Genomic DNA, 22,641 nt, shown 5'->3' with positions numbered 1-22,641 from the left:
ACAAAAATTAATCCTGAATCCAAAATTCAGCATACTGACCATCATTTTTCTGTTAATAAAATAAATGCATAGTCTTGAACAACAGCAGAACTTGAGGATATAGTCTGATGAAGCCTCGGTAGCTGATAGCGAGGGAGAGAAAGTCTTCTTTCCCCCTCCACAGGTACACAAGACCAGGAAAAAATATTTAAAATACACTGATACTTACAAATATATATAAATTAGTCAGTCTTTTATAGTGGAGAGAGTGTTTGATTTTGAACTATATAATTTGGGATTATGATCTAGTTAAGAGAGATGGAGAAGTGATATAGCATTATATGAAGGAGAGAGAGCAGTGTGATATTTCAGTATAAGAAGGTATCAGCATCAGATATTGGGGTTGCTGTACAGTTGCTATGAAATTGTCTGGCTATAAGGATAGAAATTCAGCTGTCCTTTGCACAAAATGAGGTATTGTTTAGGAATTTGGAGGTGGAATATCTGTAGAAATTTGGAGGGTTTTAGCATGGTGTACATACAGTGCTATGGATGATTTTATCTTTAGGCCTGTATGGGTTCCATGATAAAGACATCAACAGTCCTTAACCAGGCAACAGTCATTACTACATTCTGTGTCAAGAACAACTGGATTTCCATGTCCAAATGGGAATGACGTGGTCCAGGAGAACTTCAGCTGAATTATGTGGCCTGGATAAAATATTCCATGAAGAAATCAACATAATTATGTCTAATTCTAAACACCATTCGATCCTTGCTTTCTAAAATATTTTGCTTAATTTGTTCTGCATTGGTAGTATGGGAAAAGAGAAGGAGGTATGCGGGGCATGGAAGTCCTGCCCTCAACCACAGTAAGTCTCATTTAGCTACTTATATGGTTTCTTTTCAGTAGGCATTGACTGCACCTGTTCAAGCATATCATTGAACCATATGGGTGAGAGCCTTTTTTTTTTAAGTTACGCTTCTTAGGAAGCTGAATTTAAGCACCAAATGCCACATTTTTGTCTACAATCCTCAGGAATTTTGGTGTGCAGCTCTGTCAGTTCCTTCTGCTTAAGTCAAAGCCGGGGCAGAATGACCACATCACTATTTGTGCATGCCTTCTTTAATGTTTCACAGTCACTTGTGCTCTTCCAGATTAGTTCATGCGTTTCAAGCTTCTTCTGCAATCTGTGACAGTCAACAACTGACACTGCGATAATGATAAGACTTTGAAGAAGAAGAAATTCTCTCCAGAGGGATGTTAGTGGTAGGCTGTTCTGGCTGCAGTCTGTGAGGAGAGAAATATGTGGTGTCATAACTCAATGAAGAGTTGCAGTGCTGCTGAGAGCTCTCTCCCTTCCTCTCCTGGAATGCACTGTTTCCGGATATCCCTTCTTGAGGAGGAGTGGAACTGCTGTGAGGGTGAAGGAGAATCTAAAGGTCTGACAGCTGTGCAATTTCATGCAATGAGGAGTTGTGGTAGTCTTTGAAAAGGGTATTTTCTGCTTCATTGTTGCCAAAAATACTAGGCACCATGCCTGGGACAAAATGTGCCTCCTTGGCTCTCCTGAACATTGCTTGTTGGATTTATCTGTGCATAGCTCGCATCTTGATTACTGTCGTTTGATGCCCCCAACAATACGGTTCATCAATAAATAAATATCTGGACATAATTATAAGGCTGATAAATAGATACATGATTAGTTTTTGAAACTCACAATTCATTGGTTTTTGAGACAGCAACAGGAAATGCTCTGTTGGTTTTATTGTTAAATAAGTAGGTTACAATTTGTTCTGTTCTTTCCTCATAAATGAAGACGCAAGGAATAATACAAAATATCCCTAACTCCGTTCTAGACTATTCTAAACTAAGTACTATTGGGAATTACATGGTTAAGTTTATCTGCAGTACTGTGTTGAATTTACAGTCAGTTCACACAACAATCTTTCAGAAGGCTTTCATTCAGTCTGAGCTCAATCTTTGCTTTGAATTCTGTTCTGAACATAGATGGCTGTAAACTATAAATATCAGTAGGAGCATCTACAAGATCATGTGCATGCCCAGCCCCACTTAACCAAGTCAATTCTCTTTTTTAATCCCTAGAAAAAATGATTATGTGAACCATTACTTAGTCCACAACCACAAGAATGCAGACGTCAGCTGGAATATTACACTCTCAAAATAATTCTTGATGAAATATCTCAGGTTTTTAATTACCACACCTGCCCAAACAATTGCAATAATCTTTCTTAGTAAGTTGTCCAAGTGGGTGAAATAGGTCTGCCAGAGCCCCCAGTGGAGATGGGGGTCCCCCACCACCAGGCCCTGCCCCCCAGCTGCCAATCAACAAGTTAACTTACCAGTAAAAAGACGAAAGCCTAGACCACATTGTCAACATCACACAGGAAGTGACGTCATTACATCAGTGATTTCTAGGTGATGCTCTAGCATCACCCGGAAGTCACTGGCATGATTATGTCACCTCCTGTATGATGCTGGCGACATGGACTGGGCCTTTCTCCTTCTCCTGGTAAGTGCCCCCTACCATCTACTGCCAGTTACTAGGCGGGATCTGGCAGCCCTAGGGTAAAAGCACTTCCATAAGGTGAAATAAGCCTAGAAGAATCCCCCATCAAAGGTCAGAATAAGTCAGAATAATCACATTACTAGGCCTATTGTAAAAAAAGGAAAACATTGTCTCTAACTCACTACTTACTTTATCTGGCATATTAACCAGATATTTTATAGTTTATTTTGTTACTGGATGGTTCATGTGTAAAATTAAAGGTTCTATCACTTTGTCAGAAGGGGCCGTGAAAAAGTTAGTGGGATTGACTAAATTCCAGACAGAAAGCAAAAGCATGCTTGGCTGAATAGTTTTGGAAGACTTGACTCAGAACTAGCCTAAGGGTCATACAGAAATGTAAAACAATAGGCCAGGGAGACTGAGATGATTCACCTGTTGAAGGCTCTTAACATATGGGTTATTTCCACATGACAAGGATTTTCTGTGTAGCTTTCATCTCCACTCCAAATAAGGAGGCATAGATATTGGTAACAGAACTGCCCCCATTTTCTGTACATTTTCCTGACATGAGCCCTTCACACCAGAAATACCACTAGAGGGCTTTTCGAAGACCCTGAAAAGCCTACAAAATGTCCTCCAGTGGCGTGGGGAGGGGGGGAGTGTCTGAGGGCAGGGAAACAACACTTGTATGGGTGGGACCTTTCAAAATGCACTTTTCTGTGCAGGTGAGATGACATCACAACACAATTGGACTGCATTCTTTCCTAAAAAGATTGAAGATAAGTGGGGTAGAGAAAAAATAGACTAAGGCCAGGGAAAATTGAAGCAAAGGATGGTAAGAACACATAATGCCCTGGATGTTTCCAGTTGGGACACCCAGGCAAAGAAAGGCCTTGATTTACATACTTCCCTATCCTTCAAATCACACATAGTTATGAATTTGATATCATAATTGGGAATACTCATGAAATACAATTGGAATCAACTGGGCCATGTCCAAAGAAGTGTCTGTAAATAACCTAATTCTTAAGACTACTTCATTATACTTGCAATGGCAAAACTGAAATAAGAAAATCAGTTTTTCAAAATTGTAGAGCTATTTTTTAACCTATGGAAAAGGAAAAGAGTGTATATTCGAAAGAAAAATGGAGTCACCCAGCTTTGGCTTTATGATTAATATGATCAGAGCCTGACAGAGGGTCTCCCAATTCATCATGACCATATTCGAGCTGTCTACTTTCTTGCCTGTACCAAATGTATCTAATTACATGAACACTGCACAGCAAATTAAGTGTAGTCTCATTTGTTGTCAACCACAGAGTCTTATTATCTGCCTGCTGCTTTGTGTCAAAGGTTTGTTTCCTGACTGCTCAATGTGACACAGCTCTATGTTCCCTTTCATCAGTGTTTGCATATAACCTAATGAGAGTGGAGGTTACTTCATCACAGCTGTTGGGAAAGAAATCAGCAGTGTTTTTACAAGAGAGGGTAGTATAGACAGTTGCTTTCTGGTGCTTTCTTCTATACTGATAAAATTTCTCAGAATCAGGCCAATCCACATTAGAGTAATTGCATACAATTAATAAACACACCTCAGGTTGACAATTGGGTAGCAATTAAATGGATTCGTATAGCAATATCTTCATCTGGGTGCAATAGAGTTCAAGTTCTCAATGTTTCTAAACAAGATGAAGCTGCTAATTTATTTGCAGAATAAATGGACCAGATGAAACAAGCAGTCTTTGAATAAGTCACAATTAAAAAATTACAATGAAAATACAAGAGAAATTCAATGAGAAGTGTAAGATTTAGCACTGAGATTAGCATCTACCCTTGCCCCAAGTATCAGTGCTCCATCCTAGATCTTGACTTAGCAAAAGGCTTCTTCAAAGTGGCTCCTTTCCTGTGGTTAAAAGTTGTCAGACACTAGAAATCTAACAAACAAGGCATTGTCTTTAGACTGGTGTCCTGGCATGTTCTGAGATGCAGACGCAGCACTGTCATTCAGAGAGAACTATTGTGTTTTGTGGCAGTACTGCTGGTGGTAGTCCTTTAAGGGGGGGGGGGATTATGTCACTGTTCTCCCCCATTAAATACAACAACTATGCAACCCTGTCCTGGCCCAGAGAAATAGGTAGAAAATTCATCTTGGAACGCTAACTTATACTTGCAAGATGAAAAAGGAAAGTGGAAAGTTGAATCTTTTTGACTACACAGACTGTTTGTGGTTTAGTCCCTTATAGCTGGCTTTTTCAGATATTGATAATATGTTTTTAGGAACACACTGGGACCATTTGCACACAGATGCACTGCCTCCTGGTTACAGATCCATGGCCACTTACCACGTGGTTTCTCTCTTCCTGACAGGAGTATTGGGTTTTTGCTTCCTGACAAGTCAGGAGGTTGAGAGGAAGTAAGGACAACCCACTCCCCCCCCCCATTTTGGCTTGTCAATCACGGCGACTCGGCATCAGCCACCAATCACCTTTCAGTGCCGTATTCTTACATCCTAGCGCCTCCCCCAAGCATAGAAAAATAATTTTTTTAAACAAAAAAAATCAAGTTCCACAGAGCAAAGCAGGTCTGATTTAAAGTTAGCCAAGCGGTGTTTTCATGTCTCTCCACCCCCTTTGCAGGGGAGCTCGATTTGCAAGCACCACAGAGAGGCGAAGAAAGCAGCTGCTTTTTCTTGGCTCTACAGGTTGGCTTCAAACAGAGCAGCACAGAGCGGGCAAGCTCAGCTGTGTGTGGGCGGGGCGGGCAGCGGCTGCGGCAATGCGGGGGTGTCTTGCGGATGCGGGTGGCGCCGTGGGCCACCCCCGGCTGTGTGGGCTGGCGGCGAGCCGTTCTGGTGGCAGCTGCGGCCGCCAGCAGTGCTGGCGCCGCAGCCGCTGGGCCCTCCTGGTCTCGCGGGCAGGTGGCGACCTGCCCTGTCGACAGCGAGCCAGGTAATGGCGGCGGCCGGCCGCATGCGAGCGAAGTCGGAGGGGGGCGGATTGGGAGGCGCAAAGCGCCTCCCGATTCGTCAGTCTGGCAGCAAGGGACCAATTGCGAGCCACGCTGTGTGCGGCTCACAATTGGTCCCTTGCCACCGGACTGACAATCGGAGGGCAATCACCTGCCGATTAGGCCCTCCAATTGTCAGTCCGGGGGAAGGGGCCTATTTGCACCCTTCCTCATCCCAGACAGGGCCCGCCCTCGGGGCCCTTACTGCTTTATTTTATCTGCTCCGCTAGGAGCGGTTAAAGATGGTTACAACTATTAGTATTATTATTGTAAGGTATTCACTTGTTTATAGACTGTTTTATGTATTGTTCTTTGTTCCTATGTAAACCGCCCTGAGCCTTCGGGGAGGGCGGTATATAAATATAATAAATAAATAAATAAATATCTACTTATGATAAAAGTACAACAAAGTAAAAAGAACAGATTCAGTCATGTTTTATATTAAGGATGATGATGATGATGATGATGATGATGATGGGGATACACTGATCTCCAAAGAGGAACATATCACACTACAGGAAATGATATCCAGTTGAACTCCTGAGTATTTGGAAATTCCTGCTTTCTGCAAATGCACAATCTCTGCTGTGTAGGCAGTGTGGATGATTGCATGTAAAATATTGTACATAAAATTTGAATGGCATCATCTGATATTGTTAACTGTCATATACATGATACTGATGTATATATGGTTGTCTTCTTGATTCAGTAAGCCAGTGCGTGTGTGATGTCACTTCAGTCCTTTGGCTGAAAAAAGTCAGTCCTCCATGTGGTTTCGCTGATAGAATGCAAACATATATATTCTACATTGTTCATAGCCCTAGAGGAAAACAAATACTGGCAGTCTCTCTTTCCCTGACTTTTTCATCCCAGAGCTACTAACAATACAGAAGTCATTACTTCAGATAGGAAAACCTACATTGGTGGAAGAGTTAAGCTTTCTTTTCTTTTGGCAGCAATCTGCCCAGACAGCTGCTATCTGCATTATAAAATGCTAGGAAGTTCTGATGGGAGCTCTTCCAGTGTCATGCCTGGTTGACCCTTAGAAGGCAAATCAATCTCCAAGTAGCTTCTAATGTTTTTTATCCTGTTGGACCTTAAGTCACCTCTATGTCCAAATTCATGTCACATCACTTGAGAATACTTAGATCTTGATTTGGTTTCACAACAGCTCTCAAAATATTTGAGCTCATTTCCAGGTTTTTTTGAGTTGAGTGGCTCCTGTGGGGAACTGATACCAAATGGGAATATGTATGGATGTTAAGAAAAACACATGATTTATATTAAGCAAAACAGCCAACAGTTGTGCACTTTTCAGTCCCATTGATTTCAGTGGAGATTAAGCACATGAATAGCTTTCTCCTATTGAAATAAAGATAATGGAAATGTTATTAGTCATTCCCAGTTTTTACTTACAAGATAGTTACAGCCATCTAAATGTAGACACAATTTCAATACAGATGTACCTACATCTGCATTATTCTGTATGATGAAATAAATTTGTAAGACAGAGAGGCACACTAGATCACCAGAATATTAAATATGGTATTCTCTGTGTCTCTGTGAATGCCTAGATGAGGTTGCACATCATTCCCTGTTACCTCAATCCATTAGGATTTGCTCCTTGGTCCCATTTTGGTGGACCCGGCTCATTTCATGCTTACCTTGTTCCTTCCCTACAGAGGCAAATAAGATGTTTGAGATTATCTCATTGTTGATCTCCATTCCTGGTTTTAAGTTCTATTAATTGGACACCCTTCACTGCTAAGGATTATCTTTGGTCTGTGGGAATGAACAGAACATTGCGTATGACTAATTAGGCTCCCATTAACACATCAGTCTTGTGTACTTAGAGGTTTTTTTTTTTTTAAGACTGTAAGCTTTAGCATGTTGTCCGTTAAATCAAAAGGAGGCATTTCTGTAAAAAATGATGGCATTGTGCCTCCAGGGGCATCTAAAATGGGGCACACCCGCCTTTAAGGTCACTTTTTATAGAAGGAATTTCATACATCAGTTTAACTTCATTATTTGTGTTCCAAGAAAGTCCCGATGTTCTCCCTTATGTACTTTTCAACATTTTAAAAAAATTTGGGCTTCTTTTGATTCATGCTTCTGTACTTCTCCAGATATGGGGCTTTTTCAAGAGTCAAATCAAGCCACTGAGTGAGCAGAAAGTTGTATTCTTTTAAACTCTATAACTTTGTGAGCGTTCTATCAGAGAAGCACATCACTCATATGAGTTTTAGATGAAAATGACATTGGACATCACACACAAACTCATTCGACAATAATTTGCTCCCCAGGGAACCTTGAGAAATGTAATCTTCTATCTCTACATCTTTATGCAAAGATCAAGAATTTAATTCCTTGGTTTTTGAAGGGCAATGAGATCTCAGAGTTGTAGACTCCTGGAAACATATGGTGTTGGCAGTTCTACAATGCATCACTGTTCCAGTGAAAACCAAAATGTGACTGTTATCTGATGGATTTCATGTTAAGCCTCTGGCACATGTTCATTTAGGAGGACATCCTCCCGTAATCCACATTGTTATTAAAAGTCCACTCCAAAATTTTATGTTAACAAGTTATATGTGGTAATTCCTTTGCCTCCTTCTGTTTATCAGTGGATAAAATAATGAAAATAGTAAATTTTATGAGACTTCCCTTTTAACCCTGAGTTTATAATTTAGTTTGTTTTGTTTTTCGGGGCAGGTGTTACCCATCATTTTTCTGAAGAGATATATCTAGAGGAAAGTTTTAGTCTTTAAAACATTGCCAAGTCTATTTTAAAAATTGCCCACTGTTAAATTCATGTTCACATACTTTGAAAAAAGACAGAATTCCTTTTCCCTTAAAGGTATCCCCTATGCAAGCACCGAGTCATGTCTGACCCTTGGGATGACGCCCTCTAGCGTTTTCATGGCAGACTCAATACGGGGTGGTTTGCAAGCTGGGTACTCATTTTACCGACCTCAGAAGGATGGAAGGCTGAGTCAACCTTGAGCCGGCTGCTGGGATTGAACTCCCAGCCTCATGGGCAAAGCTTTCAGACGGCTGCCTTACCACTCTGCGCCACAAGAGGCTCTCCTTTTTTCCTTAGAAGCACCATTAATATCAAAGAATTCCACAGAGCTAAGCTATCAAACTCTGAAATCAAAGGTCTGTTTAAATAGGCATAATTTTTGACTTAATATTTAGTGTTGATTTGTATACATTGCTGTGCGATATCTGTGATTTCATAACTTGTTATACAGTCAAATTGGTGTAGACTATATTATATTTCATCGTTCCGCAGGGCCCGCAAAACGGAGCTCTTCCGCCAGGTTTATGGTTGAGGCCAAGGCTGACAATATAGACCTATGCCCCCCCCCGGGATTTGGGATTAGGACCTGAAGTAAACACCATCAGGACCTGAAATAAACACCATCAGGATCCCCTCTCCACCCGCCAGTAGTGGGAGGGGGGGAAGTTGAGTTGCCGATCTTGCCATGTTGGTAATGCTGGGAATGTAATTATTGTTTAATGGAGTTTTAATGGGGATTTTAGGATGTAACCTGCCACAAGCCACAAGAGAGTGGCGGGGAATAAATCTAATAATAATAATAATAATAATAATAATAATAATAATAATAATAATAATAATAATAATAATAATAATTTACATTAAGTTGGTAGAGCGTGTTGTTACAGGTACTCCAGTGGTGTAAAGTGATGTAAAATGATTGAAGTTAAAGCAGAGTTCGGCTGCATCTACAGGGGCTGTCAAAATGTACCTTCATTAGGGTTACCAGGTCCCCCCTGGCCCCCAACAAGGAGGGAGGATGGGGAGGACAGGATTACAATTTCACCCTCCAAATCATTTTCTCCAGAGGGATCAATCTCTGTAGTCTGGAGATGAGCTTGACTTTTGGGGGATCACCAGGTCCCACTTGGAGGCTGACATCCCTAGCCCTCATTGCAGCAGCAAAACAGCTTGGGAGTGTATAAGAACAGCATTCGGACCCCATTTTCCTGCAGTGCAAAGGCATGAAAACAGACGCAATGGCAATCAGCAGTCCCCCATGGCCCCAAACCCCATTTTTCCGTCCCTTTCCTTTTCCCATCTGAGCTGCACTGAGGTACAGCACCGCCCCAAATGAGTGCAGTGTAATGAATAAACTGTGACTGGGAGAAACCTGGGTTCAGATTCTCTACTTAAGTATTATGGTGTCTGCACAGATCCTTTATCCAGGAACCAAACCGACCTCACAGTAGCGGTGAAATTGAAAGAGATCATGTACACTAACCTGAGTTCACTGGAGAAAGGGCAGGATGAAAATATAGAGTAAAATGCTGGTAATGTATGTCTTTTTAGAGGGTAACCACGTTGGTCTGCAATTCACATCCAGTAGTACCTTGGAGACCAACAAGATTATCAGGGTATAAGCTTTCAAGTGTCAAAGCTACCTTTATCAGGTACCTTACCTTACCTCTTCTAATGTAGTTGTCATCACGTTATACAATACAGTCTGAGCTTACTACTGAAGGCTGGCTGAACTAAACTAAAATCTCAGTCAATATTCAGCTGATAATGACTGTTCTCATCAGATCTTGGAAGCTAAGCAGGGTGGGTACGTGGAAGACTTTGCAAAGGAACTTAGTGGCAATACCAAGGAACACCAAGGAAGACTTAGCAAAGGAACTCAATGGCAAGCCACTTCTGCTTCTCATTTGTCTTGAAAGCCCCTTGCTGGGGCCAGTATATATCAGGTGCAACTTGATGGCACTTTACACACATGCCAGTATTTTGGAGCGATCTAGTGCATGACAATAAAAATACAAATTGAATGTGAAATTGGAAAGTGAGTTCTAGGCTGCTGGATATGAGAACTGCAAAGTTTCTTCGATGGGACATACCAGTAGACCCCCTCCCCAGTCTGGGTTCATTCAAGAACTGTGACATAAGTGGCAAGCATGTCAAATATTGGAACCAGCCCCTGCAGGTGTCGAATCTGGCCTGAGAGCAACTGAATTCCTAGTCTAAAGTTTTCTTCCCTGGGGCTCCTGTGCAGACGCATAAGGAAAGGAACAAAGCCAAGCCTCTTTCCCACTACTGGCTGAAGTTGCCTCCACCATCCTCCTCTTCCTTTATTCTTTGCTACAGCTGACTGAGATTGGAAGGAAGGTACTGGGACATTTCTCATGGCTGTCTTGACACTCCCAACTCTTCCGTTGGCTTCCTTGGGAGCAAGGCAAGAGGGCTTAAAGAAGGGAGTTGTGGTTTCTGGGTGGATTTGATTGGCAGAGCTTCCCTGCCTCACCAAGTCAGCTTTCAGGTCAGGTTTCTCCTCTTGCTGCTGCCATCTTCTTTGTGGGGCCGGAGGAGAGATGGGCCTCTTGTAATCTGCAGCTGGTATTAAAGGATCTTGGGAGAGGAAGGCAAGATGAGCTCAGTTTTATAGAAAGTCACTTGCTCTTGTGGTCATTTTGTTTGCATGATTGGAATTTTACCATCCTCCTCCTCCTGCCACTATTCTTTGGAAAGGCCTGATGAGGTTTGTCACCCTGTTTGTATCTGTGGCTCAGCAGTAGAGCATCTGCTTGATATGCGGAAAGTTCTAGATTCAGCCCCCAACCTCTCCAGTTAAAACAATCAGGTAGCAGGGGATGGGAAAGACCTTTGCCCGGGACCCTGGAGAGCTGCAGCCAATCTGAACAGAGCCGCTGTTAGTCTGACTTTGAAGGACCAGGGCTCTAAGGGGGTCTCTTGTGCGGGAGTGGGGATTCTTCTGACAAGCACGATTTAAGTTGAGAATACCCTGCTCTATTTACTTTGAGACTTGATTAGTATGGGTCGTCTGATCGCACACACTAGTAGAAAAGAACAAGAGTCCTGTAGCTCTGTAAGGACTAATAAAATGTGTGGGAAGGCATGAGTTTTCATGAGTTAATGCTCACTTCTTCAGATCCAGCTAGAATGTGAGCCCATCTATCCTATATATGGGAGAAGATTTGCATCCTCTCCAATCCCTTAGACACAGGCATCTGGAATCACTTTTTAAAGTTTACATCTCCAGTAGCTGGCATTACATTTTATAGGACACATGGCCCAGTCCAACAAAGTGACATTTGTGTCAGATCCAGCCCTTGTAACAAATGAGTTTGACACCTCTGCGTTAAAGAAATGATACTCTCAAATAGTCTCCATGTATTTCTGTGCTTCAGAACTTTTGAAGAGAGAATGAGATGAGTCAGTGAGGATTAGACTACATAGTCTGAGAGCTCCTGACGAGTACTAGACCACCCAAGCGGCTGGGGTTAAACCAAGCCCAATCTGGCAAAGGTCTAGATGCCCTGCCAGGAATTCTCTCAGCAAAACACACTCTCCTAAAAAATCCAAAGGATAGAGCTGGGTGCCCATCAGACAATGTACTTCACAACTGAAATATGTTTTGGCTGTTCCAAATACTTTTAAGTAGATGTCTGAAGGACTTTAATTTGATGCTCAGCCAGCAATGCATTGTTTTGCTTTCTACGTGCCAGAAGCTCTGATTTTGCATAAGATTGTGCTTCGTGCTAACTTGCTATTTCAACAACTGATATTTAAATGTCATGATAGCACAACAATAATACATGTCAGATTAAATGACCATCTGTTGCATACATAGTTGCAAGTAAGTCTCATTAAACTAGGAGGTTTAGTTTTGAGTCAACATGAAGAAGTTTAGGCTGTTTCTTCTAATATAGCACACACACATCATCTGCTACAAGTGTTTTCTTTAACGTGGGTTCTCTGAGTTTCTGTGGATGCTTATTCCATACAGGCCAAATGAGGGCTAGGGAGCGGCTGACCAAGTCTGTCACCTGAAAACCTCTCATCAGATCCCACAGTATGACCACATGTTCAAAATTACTGCTGTTAGAGTAAGAGATGCAAACTTGTGGTTGATAAATTATTAACATAAAAGGGCCACTTTTAAAGTTTGTTTTTACTTTGTGGCCAAGCTTTTAAATCGTTCTTCTTGCCTAATCAACATTTTGCCTGCATCTCTTCTTAGGTTCAGAGGCTCCCACCTTTTGAAGTAACTTCTTTATCCTTTTGAAATAACTTATTTATATTTTATATTTATATTTATATTTTAGATTTATCCTCTTAAAGGATAATTCTGCCACCCGATGCTTCGAAACATAATGTAAGCCAAGAAAGAGTGGCAACATTGCAGAACAGTGCTTAGAATGACCAAACATTTCATTCAGACCAACAATCAGTTATGTTTTTTCTCTTTGACAGTAGTGAGAACGAGGGATGTCTGAACACCCACTACCCAACTGATGTTCTGTTTGCCTTTTATAAGTAGGAAACGTTTTGTCAAGTGATCTGGCTGTTTGTGAGCAGCTTGACCCTGTTCAGAAAGTTACTTTCCTCATATCCAAAGAGCACAGAGTAGTGCAATCAACAGCATTTCACGCATGCACATGCTCTTGGAAGTCCTAATTCTACCATCTAGTTCTATCACTGCACATCCTTGGACAGCCATTCATTGAAATAAACAATGAGTCATTGTTTAAACACTATGCTCAGTTTCCTTAAGTCTGAGGAAGTGTGTGTGCACACAGAAGCTCGCACTTTGAAGAAATCTTTGTTGGTCTTAAAGATGCCATTGGACTCAAATTTTGTTGTGCTACTTCAGACCAACACGGCTATCCACTTGAAACTAAGCTAGTGAGTTATAGTTCCTTCCTCAAGTCTTTTGATTACATGAAACATTCATCCATAACTCTGTGCTTTCAGCTATAGCACAAATACAAAAGCAGCTGAAAAGCAGAAGGAACTGGAACTGGCCTTTGGTACTGTACAGCCGCAAAGCTGTTTGACAGCTGCTCAGGGTGGATGTTGGCAAGGTGAGGAAATCTGGGTTTAGGAGTGATCATGCCTGTTGCAGACAGTTTGCTTCCCTGCTGAACATGTTTGCTGTAAACCTAGACAATGTTTCAGAAGCTACAGGACAATCTAGTCATCTGTTATCATTTACTTCAGTTTTTAGCAATCTGGAAGTGGGCTAAATTTCATCCCTGTGCCTGAACAGGAATTTTAAAGGAGAAATCCTGTCTTACTTCCTCCCAAGGATACTAGAGCAGGATAGCCTTCAGCAATAGTGTGACACCACTTGTGGGGAAACCCAGACTTGATTTTACACCTTTCTAGGAATTGCTGGATACTCTATGGTAAAATCATTTTTAAAAGTTCTCCTGCTTTGTTCCCCATCCATACTCTTATCTCTCTTTGCTCAGTCATGGCATTCAATGAGTATGTTCCCCTTCCCTGAGCAATCCAGTGACACACACACATCCATGGAGATTGTAGCAAGACCAGGAATACCTGTGTCCCAAATCTGGTTTGACTGATACAATAAAGATGGGGAGGGAGACCAATTAAGTACCATGACTGAGCAATGGAAGAGGAAGTGGGGCTGAGACAATGTGGACAAGCCAACCACTCCTTCCTCATCAGTTTTTCCCCCACATGAATGTTGTACTATGCAGGCACCAAGGAGGTAGATCTGAGCTATGATTTTTATTATCATCTTCTTGTATTCAGCACAGTGAAACCATGATTAAGCACTTTTAAACTCTGCTCAGTGAAGGAATCGTGTTTTTAACATGGCAGAAACGTCTCCAAGATTTGAGTAGCCAAGAGAAAAAAAGTATGTATTAATGACTTCTTTGTTATATAGATTAAACACATCCCTTGATTTCTCAGTTGAACATCCCCTGTGTTTTTCAAGTTTTCAGGCACCCGATAAGGAACTCTTATCAGACAATAACTTCCTTTTACACGTCTCTTGAATTTCCATTGAAAACCTGAGAAAACTCCCTAGCAATACAAGTATGCTATCCATGTTTGAAAATAACCCATTGACATTAAGTGTTGTGATGTTTTCTTTCAAGACAGGAAGAATTTCGGGTTCATCAAAGATCAGGTTTCGTGGAATGCATGACAAAGTTGTTGCAGAAAATTCCATAGATCTGAGTACAGCAAGTACAGTAATCAAGTCTGGAGGTGACCGTTGCATGGGGCGAGATAGGGAGCTCATAGCTTCACCTGGCACAGATGATAAAATGCTTGTCAAGCTACATTTGCAATCAGAACCTCCATAGAAAAGGAGGTGTCAAAGATCACCCCCAGATTCCTGACAGAGTATGAAGATGTTAATAACACTCTGCCAAGACTGGGGAGGTATGCTTCCTCTTATGGTCCTTTCTTCCCATAGACCGTTTATGCACTGAGAACTTCACTGCCCCAGCTCCCGTGCAGGAGCACAAATCGGGAGCAGATGAGGTGCACCAGGCCAAATGCTCCCCCATGTGGGTGCAGGAAGAGGTGGGGCAACCTGCCACGACTAAAATTCCAGCCTGCAGCCTGGCATGAAACCTCCAGTGCATAAACGGTCATAGTTGGGCATAGTGTCTGAATTGACAGACCTTTGCTTGTGTGCAGTCAGCAATACCAGAATCGGAAATCAGGTTCTGAAGTGGATTTGCAAAATGTGGTTTGTGTTCACTGTAGTTTGGCATGGTGTCTGCATTGCCTGATCATATTTAGTGCCATGGCACTGTCACCAGAAGCTGATGTACTATATACATGAGCATGGATTTATGATTCTGAGAGGATGATAAATACAAGCAGACCAGGAGACCTAGCGGCTCAGTGAAGTTTGAGTTCTAAACTGATGGCTACTGCAAATGAGTCACAGGATAAAATGAGCTTGAGACCATATGTGGGGTAGTGGCTAGAGTTTTAGATTAGGGAAGCTCAGGTTTGAATCTTCGTTTTGCCATGAATCTCACAATCACAGGACTGCGGGGGTGGGGTGGGGAATAAAATGGAGGAGAGGGAGATCATGTATGCTATTCTGAGCCTCACAGAGGAAAGGAAGATAAAAATGTGTCCGACACAACATGCCGAACTGACAGAAGATAGGGTATGGAACACATATCCTTCCTACATGAAAAATGACCTCTAGGGGAAGAAAACAGACTGAGGAAAACTTGGCATTTCTTAAAAGAGATGGCAGGGCACAAGTCTATTTAGAAGCCCTGCCACTAACTCTCAGATGGCATCTGGATATTCAGTAGTAAAATAAAATGCTTAGAGATTCTCTTCTTCCTTACTGTGTCACATATTCCAGGGATGTGCCCTGAAAATAGTTCCAGAACTGAGCTCAGAAGTTAGAGAGAAAGCCAGAGTGTTTCAGTGAGAGGGTTGCTCCTCTTTCATGTCTGCTCAAGTTCCCCTTTCTTACTCCCTGCCCCTGAATTGGCTCCCAGAAAATCTGGCTGGCTTCAACATATTTTAAAAATATAGAAATTTACATCAGCACTCTAAATTTAGAACCTAATTAGGATAGCTTTAAGCAACTGGCAAATGGCTCAGGTGTTGGGGTTGCAGCAGAGTTCCCTTTTTAAAAAAGAGTCATAGTCTACTTTAAATTAGCCAAATGAATGTGTATGTTTTTATACTGAAAACTAAGCAGATCTTTAAAAAAAAACTTGCTGAATGCTTTATGTAAAGAACATATTTTATAATAGCTATTTGGCTAACATCAGGGCTTACATCATACTCCATGCTGACAGCAGACCATAAACATTATGCTGTGTAAAAATAAGCCATTTGGCCACTGCTGCATGGTAAAAATCATATGGCATACATCGGAGGAATTTCAGATCATAAAGCAAGCCCCAGATCGGGCCTGTTTTTCCACTCCTCTTTTAAACAGACACAAGTGTAAGAATCCAGGAACAGATACAAATGGGTAGCCATGTTGGTCTGAAGTAGCACAATAAAATCAGAGTCCAGTAGGACCTTTAAGACCAACAAAGATTTATTCAGGGCATGAGCTTTTGAGTGCAAGCACTCTTCGCCTGAATAAATCTTTGTTGATGTTAAAAGTGCCACTGGACTCTGATTTTAATCCAGGAACAGGCACTCAAGGCTTTGTCTCTGCCCAGTATGCCAGAAGGTCCCTGAATTGTGAGGACCATTCAGAAGTCATCCTCCAGACCCATATCGTTGGTTGACATGAACGATTCTTTTTATGAGCAATTCACGTGGTGGGGTATAATGTTTAAATAACCCTGTTTGAGCACTGTCCAAACACATGGTGTGTTGGTGCAGTAACTTTAGATGACCCCTGAGCTTTGTGAAGCTGACATGTGCTCTATGCAATTACCCAGCACCCCTGGTAGGGAAGATGTTGTCCGTGACAGACATGTGTGAGAAGTAAACATCTAAATCAGCCCTTCCAAACCAGTTATGTGGGAGAAACTTTATTGCTTTTAAGCCTTCTTTCTTGTTGTTTTTAAGAGCAGCAGAAACTGCCCTATTCCATAGCAGTGGAAACTGTGTTGTGATGGGGTATTTAGAGCTTATAGCAGTCCTACCTACCAGTAATCTACAGATGCAATATGTTTTCTTATATAATATGAATATAATATGAATATGGTTAAAATGAGCAAATGTAAGGCTCGAATACAGAAACAATAGTCCAGCATTGAAATGAGATGTGGATCACATTGTGATTCCTGCACCAATAGAACTTCTCATCTACCAGGCAGAATTTGCTTGCTGCCCAAAAACAGCTTCCAGGACAAAGTACAGCATTAGACAAAGTCATGCTGTATATTAATAATCACATGGTATAACCTGTTATGTGTTATTCTTATTTCAAGCTCAGTATCAGAGAGAGCCAGCTTGATTTGGGGTGCAGACTTCTAATCTGATGAGCTGGGTTTGATTCCCCACTCCTCACCCACATGGAGCCAGCTGGGTGACCTTGCAGTGGAGTCAAAAGCATTGTGACTGACTCTCACTAACAGCTACCCTCTATCCTTGACCATAGAGAATGAAGATCAGCCACTGAAAGGCAGTCCCCCATATCCCTGTGTCAATGAGATGGTGAGCAAGATGCTCATGATGAACTATATCACACACTGCTAGGAGGTCAAGCAACACTAGCAGCACTGACCCTCCTCAGTCCAATAGCCTCCAGAGATCATACATCAGGGTGACCAGAGCTACCTCCACCCCATGACCAGGGCAGAAGCTGGATTGAAATTGGTCAAGTACTGAAGCTTCATCTAGGTATGCCAGCAGTTGTTCCACAGACAACTGCTCGATCACCTTCCTCAAAAAAGTAAGGTGCTTGATTCAGAAACCAATAGGCAGTCAGTGCAGCTGGTACGTACAGGATGAATATCAGATGATCATCATGTTATATTATTCGACTAGCAGCCACATTCTGTATACTCTGAAGTTTGCAAAGCATCCTTAAGGGTGGATTTCAGTGTACCTAAATCTCCTCTCTTGATTATGAATACATAGAACCTGAATAGCCAGACAGTTCCTCCAGGGCACGATCTACCACCAATCCTGCTTCCAGTTAATTTACTCCTGATGCCAGTTAAAAGCCACAGATTGTTGTGCAAATTCACTGCCAAAGAACTAGCTCTGCTATTGAAACCAGATATGATCATTCAGTTTATCAACTTCAGACATGCTTCATGTTAGTTTTCGTACTATATAGGTGTGTTAGAAGAAAACATGATTATAAACTGATTGAAATTACATTTACTTAATTATTTAACTTTTAATAATTTGATCAATTAAATTTCCACAATCGTGCTTATTCCAAACCCTCTCTCTTACAACAACACAGACTATATTGCTTCATCAAAGAAAGCTCAAATTCTTTAAGTGTTACAGAAGATTGAGATATAAAATTTAAAAATTTGAAGTCTGACATACTATCTAATTCCTCAAAAATAATTGAGGTTAGAATCAGTAGAAGGGAAGAAAAGCCAGAAAACTGCTGTCTCTGCCCCTTTGTTTATCAGACACTTTTGTTCTATAATGGTGTCACTCGAGTACTTTAATCAAACCCTTAAAAAGTAGCATTTTAGAAAAAGAAAGGCCAGTTGTATTGAGAAGGGGTACTTTTAAAAGACTGAGTGAGGCAGGCACTTTGCACCTGCTCTTTACGAATCTGGTCTTTTTTCTTACTCAGTTGAATGCTCTAGAGAGCTGCAATGCAGTGGTATATATAATAGGGTTAGAAAATTATTTTTAATTCAAGGGTTTGAAAGTCAGCTTTTTAAGATCCAGCAAATTTTTACATGCTAGCCTTCCTGAAACAGGGAAGAAGGGACTAAATATTTACGACATTCTTGTAGGCCCTTCCCACATCTTCGCAATGATTGAAAACTTTACTTGTCTTGACTCAGTATAAACATATCACATGGGCCCAACTCTCCAGCCCATGTTATAATTTTGTGACATGAAAAAGAGTTTATATTTCTGAAAGGTCATAATTATATTTATTTATTTATTTATTATGTTATTATACATATTATACTAAAGCCCCTGCAATCTGGGATGCACCCATGGGCCTCTGACTGGGTCCCGGTATAATATACCTATTGGGTCCTTAGAATGACATGCTTCATTGTTGCTATATCTCATGCTACTCTCTTCATATGGAACACGTGTTCTGGACAGTAATTTCTGTCATCACCATTTTCTAATTAGGAGCTGTACCAACCTGGACGGAGTGCAGTTATCAGTAACTCACTCCGCCAGAAACCTTGGTGTTAAGCTTGATGCCTCCCTCTCCTTGGAGGCACAGGTCACGAGAGTAGCATGGCAGGCCTTTTACCACCTATGCCAAGCCAAGCTACTAGCGCCCTACCTGGCCCAGAACACACCTAGCCACAATAATCCATGAGACAGTCACCTCTAGACTAGACTTCTGTAATTTGCTCTGTGTAGGCCTACCCTTTTCCTTGATCTGGAAACTGCCACAGCCAGGATCCTCACAAATATACTGTGGATATCCCACATTCGGCCTGCACTTCAACAACTCCGCTTGCTCCCAGTCAAATTCCAGATCAGGCTTAAGGTTTTGGTAATCAACTTCAAGATCATACTCGGCCTGGGCCCAATGTACCTGAGAGGCCATCTCTCTACCCGCACCCCCCAAAGAGTCCTACGCTCCACCACTGAAGTAGCTGGTGATCCCTGGCCCCAAAGAAATACGCCAGATCTCAATCAGGGCCGGAGCCTTCTATGTCCTGGCCCCCACCAGGTGGAATGAGCTCCCTGAAGAGATCAGGGCCCTTCCTAAAATTCCACAATTCTGTAGGGCCTGTAAAAGAGAGCTCCTCCACCAGGCTTTGGTTGAGGCTGACCGACCCAACAATATCTGCTGGTTCCCCCAGACACCTCCCTCCATGACCTGACTTCCCTAGGGGTTCATTGTAAGCTGCCGTGACCCCAATTGGGAATGGTAGTATAGAAATCTAAGTATGTATGTATGTATGTATGTATGTATGTATGTATAAATAAATAAATAAATAAATAAAAAGTTGTTCAATATGAATCTGTTATTATGTTTAATTTTGGAGCCACTGTTATGATTACTGCTACTGTCCGTTATTACAATGTGTACCCGCAACGTTTTATGTAAACCGCCCTGAGCCTTATGGGAGGGCGGTTTAGAAATTCAGTAAAATAAAATGTTCTTGTTAACTAAAGAAGAAACGAGGTGGTTGTTTTTTTAGAACCCGAGCAAATAGCTAGCCAACAATTGAATTAACTAGTGTATATTGTATTGCAGTGTCCTAAAACAAAAGTCCATCTGTATGATTTGGTGTCTCTTTATAGACAAAATTTTATAATGTAATTTCCCTACCAAAAGATCAGTGTTTACCCAGTTAAAAAAATCTGCTTTGTATCAGCTTAAAACAGTGGTTTCTTTATTAGCATACCATGAAGGAATGACAGTCCAGGGCTGGCACTGAAACAAGTCTGGTTGAGCTTACAATAATGTTGTAATGGAAACAGGGTGATCTGGGGGTCAAGCAGAAAAGGATTTGTGTACAGATATGTGTCTGCCTAAGAAACAGAGACATGTGCTGAGAGAATGAGAGAAGACGCCTGGTAGAAAATCTTTGCTTGAACAATGGTTAGCTTTCACCATTACATTATTGACAGATTGGTCCATAATATAATAGAACGTAGCTTTGTTTATGAATATATTTCCTTAAAATTTTAAAAGCATGTTTAATTTTAACGATACAGGAAGGATTTGAGAGGAAAGTGTCCCATCAATGAGCTTCGGGATATACAGTTGCATCACCCTCATATATATCTTTACAACTACTGGGAGATATTTCCAGCATTAGAGACATCTGCTATCCTAGATAGATTTTTGTTGGGGTACTGTATGTGTGTTTCCCCAAGCAATATGCATTTTCTACTACCTGCTTCCCTTCAGAGTATTCAACATAACCTAGGTCTGGTTTCACTTTTCTGCATCCAACCGGTTTCCTTAGCCCGCTAACCTGTAGAGATTTGGTAGTATCCTTGGAAGCAAATGACATTCCTGATGTCCCACTGGTTATATCTGTCAGGTCCTTATATATTTTACCGCCTTGCTCTCGTACCCCCATCATATACCACTTGCCATGCTGTCTCTTTTTCCTGTGTCTTTGGAGGAATTTACATCAAATCCTAAATCAACAGGGTAGCTTTCAACATTGACAGGAAGGTGAGAATATGGCACTAGGCTGGGGAAACTATTGACAGCTGGTGAAGTAATCAGAGATCTTCTTCTCATAGTTGCAAACTGTGCTTCAAGCATGATACATCCTTTTTATCTGCTCTCTCAGCCCCTCTGTTTACTAGCCTCCATCCAAATTCATGGTTGTTTCTAGAGAATTCTATTTGTTACTGTAAAAAAGAAACTAATGTTCCTCCCCCCCCCCCCCCCCGAAAAGCTTGACTAATGCTATTTGGTTGAGCTGGCAGTTTCCCAGGAAATGTAGGAAAGGACACCTGTACATTATTATGTAATTTGACTTCATGTGTTGCGTGTGTGTATTTAAAGGGCCCATCTCCTTCCATAGTCTTCTGGGGCAAAAGAAATACCAAATATTACCTGAACAGACCTTTGTGTGAATTTCTTGTAGCACAGTCTTTCGATTCATCATCCAGAACAATTTCTTGGTAGGCATGACTTATGTCTAATTTTGTAAACAGCCAACCTCCTGCTAAGATTGCAAAAAGATTTTCTGTTTTAGGGATAGGGTATTGTTCCAACTGTGCTACCCTGTTGACAGGCAATTTGTAATTTCCACATATGCGCAAGGAACCATCCGGTTTCAATACAGGCACAACTGAGGCTGCCCATTCTGAAACCTTTACAGCTTCAGTATTACCTGGTTTTAATAATCTTTCCAATTTCGTTTTAACATTTTGTCTCGTTGCAAAGGGAACAGATCTGGGTTTAAAACAATGTGGTGGTTCCACATATATGTTTAGTTTCACATATATTCTTGCCATTGTAAACTTCATAGCACCTAACTCTTCCTTGAAAGCTTCTTGGTGCCTAGATAAGACAGGTTGAAAACCTGAAACTGTTCTTCAAAGTTTAAACCCAAATCAGCTAACCATCCCCTTCCAAGTAAGTTAGGGTCTCTCCTTGAAATCACTACCAGTAGTAATAGTTTTACTTTATCTTAGTAGGACACGGATCAAAACTTCACCTAGTAATTTAAGTGTTTCTCCTGTATATGTTCTGAATTGAATTGTACTAGACTTCAACAAGGCTTCTCTCCTACCCTGCCCTAAAGTCTCATTTGATGATTGACTTTTAAGAGTTATATTGTAACCTGTGTCCAGTTCGAATAGCATCTTCTTGTTGTTTACATCCAAGGTAATGCAAATAGGGTCCACTTTAGGAATTTTTGTTCCTGTCAGATAGTGAACTGTATATGTTGCCTCCTCAACCACACTTACAGGTCTTTTCTCTTCCAGTGTGTACATCCTCTGAATTGTGGAGTGATGTTTATGATTTAGCCCTACATACTATTCTAACACATTACATTTTTTAATCTACAGCTTGAGAAGATGTGGAATACAGCACAAGTTTCTTTTCCTTGTCAGGTTCTCTGACCATTTTCTGACATGTCCAGTCAATCCCTGCACAAGGTCCTTCACCTCCTGTTGTAGGTCTGCAAATCTTGTAAAGTTTTAGTCACCATAGCCAGGGCTAGAGTCACCATAGTCAGAATCAAAGGTTAGGGCAGA

The 22,641-nt window shown here is 41.4% G+C and overlaps 1 protein-coding gene across 5 annotated transcripts in view; it reads left to right on the top strand.

The window, feature by feature from the left end:
* Positions 1 to 22,641, top strand: part of GLI2 (GLI family zinc finger 2) — a 248,677-nt gene that overhangs the window by 165,276 nt on the left and 60,760 nt on the right. The gene's annotated exons all lie outside the window — the stretch shown is intronic.

Source organism: Paroedura picta, chromosome 2 (genome assembly GCF_049243985.1).
Source record: "Paroedura picta isolate Pp20150507F chromosome 2, Ppicta_v3.0, whole genome shotgun sequence".
Lineage (NCBI taxonomy): Eukaryota > Metazoa > Chordata > Lepidosauria > Squamata > Gekkonidae > Paroedura > Paroedura picta.
The sequence above is the reverse complement of the archived record's forward strand: the minus strand, read 5'-3'. Positions and strand labels throughout refer to the sequence as shown.